The sequence below is a fragment of the Frankliniella occidentalis genome, unplaced genomic scaffold, assembly GCF_000697945.3.
Source record: "Frankliniella occidentalis isolate FOCC.00 unplaced genomic scaffold, Focc_3.1 Scaffold622, whole genome shotgun sequence".
Lineage (NCBI taxonomy): Eukaryota > Metazoa > Arthropoda > Insecta > Thysanoptera > Thripidae > Frankliniella > Frankliniella occidentalis.
This window is the reverse complement of record NW_026267737.1, coordinates 59755-63124: the sequence shown is the minus strand read 5'-3', so window position 1 is coordinate 63124 and position 3370 is coordinate 59755.

Sequence of the window (3370 nt, the reverse complement as noted above, 5' to 3'; positions counted from 1 at the left end):
CCCCGAAACCTAAGTTTGTTCGATATATGTATTTAAAGCGACTTATAGGTCAGGCCGCAGGTCGAACCAAACGCAGCCGGCAAGCCCAGCCCCTGTCGAACATAGTTGCCTGTGTAGCAAAGTAAGCTGGCACTTTCGTTTGGTGCTTGTAAAGCGAAGCGGATGGAGCATCACATTTTCCTCGTGAGTAGGTCAAAACGATTTTCATACCGCGAGAGCAAAATGGCACCCCTTTTAGAATTTAAGGTAAAGTTACAGAGACAGTTACAGTTACAGAAATAGTTACAGACTGATTTCCCACGCACACCGAGACTCCATCATACTAAAACTAAGTCGCTTACGTCCTGGAACAAATGACGCGTGAGTTTCAACAAGCGGCCCGCTGTGAAGAACAGCGGCCTCTGCGCACGTAGGGCGATCATGTTTTGGATGCGGCCCAGTTGCGCATCGTTCCCAGACAGCGACGGGTTGAAAGACGCGTAGGTTGCCGTGCACAGCCGCGTCGACTAAAAGTACAGGTTTAAGAGGGTTCAGGTGTCAAGAATATGTCACAGTAGGATAAAGTAAAAATCTATGATCAAAAGAATCAACCTGGAATAAAGTAATTTACGCTGAGGGTGTAACCCAGCGAGCTCAATATCCTAAGATCCTAATATGATGAAAACTGCCTACAAACTGGATAAGCATGACTTGGCTACCCTGTTCTGTCCGGTTCTGTCACCGCCGTTCGCCGCCGTTACACCTCCCCAACCACGGATTTCTTATTGCAAATGACCTTAGTCATTCAGAAGATATAATATACACCTTCACATTTGGTTCTGGACGTGCCATGTACGAAATAGAGATGTCTGTTACACACTGCCCCTGTTACACACTGACCCCCCCCCCCCCCCTTTCCTTAGGCCCTTTAACTCGCGAACCGTTCTAAGTGGACGTCTGCGCTTTTAGGGGACTGATGATCACACGTAAGCCTACCCTTTTACCTCTGGGCAACATTCAACCTCATCACACTTATGAACTATGCCCTGTCAAAGAAGTCGGGGTTTATTTATGCTCGCGAGTGTACATTTATGATTCACTTTCCAGAGGACCCGAATTAAAAGTTACGTAAGCAAAAGTTGCGCCAAACTTAATTGCCAAGTCCAATCCATCGTTTATAGCACCAACCACGATTGCTTGTTGTATTGGAATGGCGTACCCAGGGTCGCTAAAGTTGTCAATTCTCTCTAAAGACCCCACTAATAGTCTTAAGACTTCTTCAAGTACTTTTATTCCAGGTCAACTTTTTCAATTCAAACTAATGCACAGTTCTCATCGGTGCAGAAAGTTTCGTCTTCCTCCTTACCGCCTCAGCCACGACGTCACCCGAATAGCAAAAGGTGAACAGGCCACTGATGATCCAACCCGCGTAGGCGGCCCCAAACCCGATTTCCTGCGGATTAAACTCCCGCGTCTGTAGAGCCCTGGACGAGCATTAGTGGAATATTTGGTAAAAGCCAGGGGCAGAAATTAGGTTCGGCCTATTGCTCGCCTTGTTAAGCATGCGGAAAAGTGGGGTGCCCAGGGCGAAGAGAGCTTGGATCATCTGGTACAGAGCGGTGGGGCAGAATATGGACTCGGCAGCACGGTGTAGTCTGAAGGCACACAGAAGGGTGCTGGCTGACTCTGACCTGGCTTAACTTGATCGCCTAAAACGAGGTCTCCTCACCTGATGATGTGCTGGTGATAGACCACGCAGAGCCCCAAACGCCGCTCCACCTCGGAGCTGTTCTCGTTTCTGGACTGGTCGGCGTTTTCATGCGCTACTTGTTGCAACATCAGGACGAGCACTTCGCACTTGCAGGCTATGTGTAGGCTCATCGCGATGACCAGGCCGTCAAAGGCACCTGCAAAAGGTTGTCCCCCCAAAATGTAGACATTCCAATTCTCCTCTCAAAAGAAAGTAGAAGTCGTTCCGATTACAACGAGCACCTACGGACCCATGGTGCGACAAGCGGAACCATAGTCGTATCGTAGCCACAATTACTTGTCCGCTTTAGCGCACGGGCCACGCGGCCGGTAAGGATGACACAGTGTCTGCTGACTACAAAACTGTATGTATCAGAGAGCAAAGTGCCCCCCAACCTCTCCGCAAAATCTCTTACACAGCCACACATTTCCTTACGGGGCATTTTGTTCAAACGAGTTATGGGTCACAAATCATTGGCTGAGCGATAGCGAAGCCTTTTACTCCAGTGATAATCAAAAAGTTTCGCGTCTGTCTGTTTGTTTGTCCGTCTGTCTGTTCGCACGATAACCCGAGACCGGTTTGAGGTAGAAGGCTTAAATTTTTATTGTAACTTTGTTTCATAAAAAGGAAGAACTGTATTGATTTTGAGCCCTCTGGCTCAAAAAATTGACGTGTCAAAAAAATCAAAAACAAAGAGCCCAAAACATTTCTTTTAAAAAACGTTAACACTCCGTGTTAACAAATAGACGATCCGAATTAAAGAAAATCTAATACAAAATTATTGCTACTAATTAAATACGTTTTTGCTTTCTAGAACTAGAGTAGTTAAGACTCTTTGTTCTGAGATTCACGGCCTTGTGCGTTGTTGTTGTTCGTCTTTGCTGACACTGACCCTACACAAAACCCCCAATGCGGAACAAAATCGGGGACTAACACTTCTTATGAGTTCCCTTGCGAGACCAGGCAGTTGTTGGGCGAGTGAGCGGCGACGTGGTGATCGCCCTCGCTTTGGACGGGCGCTAGACCGAGCAACCAGAGGTGCTCGTCGTTGGAGTCGAGGCCTCGGCGGCCCTGCGCCCTGGCCTAGGACACCTTCAGGTCAGGCTTGGAGGAGTGTTGAGAGTATGTTGTTTGTGGGGCTGGGAGCGCCTGGATGGGGCGTGGCCTAACGCACAGTAGTGATTGTTGGCGGGCGGAAGGAAGTTGGGACGAAGCATAACGCACCGCTCCCCCGCGCGCCAAACATGCTGGTATAGACTGGATCGTCTAAAAACCTTTCTTAAAACATATTTTCGAGATGGAACTCGTCGAAGTGAAATCCCTGGGACCAAAATTTTGCCCGTTTTGCTCCATCTCTAACCGTTTGGGCTCCAGAGGGCGTTCTTCACACGGAAATCACCCCATAACATTTTAATGGGTTTTCTCAGATATTTTATGGTCTCCGGTGGGGTAACTCGTCAAAGTAAAACCCCGAGGCACAATATTTGTGCCTTTTGGGGCCGAAGGCCTATTTACGATCGTGCCTTTTGCCCAACTCAGGTGTCAGCGCCGCAAGCCTAGGTAGATGTATGCCAGGCGCGTCGCAGCGTAACAGTGTTTCGTGAGATATCGCGAAGCCTGTTACGCGAGACGTGGTCTGGC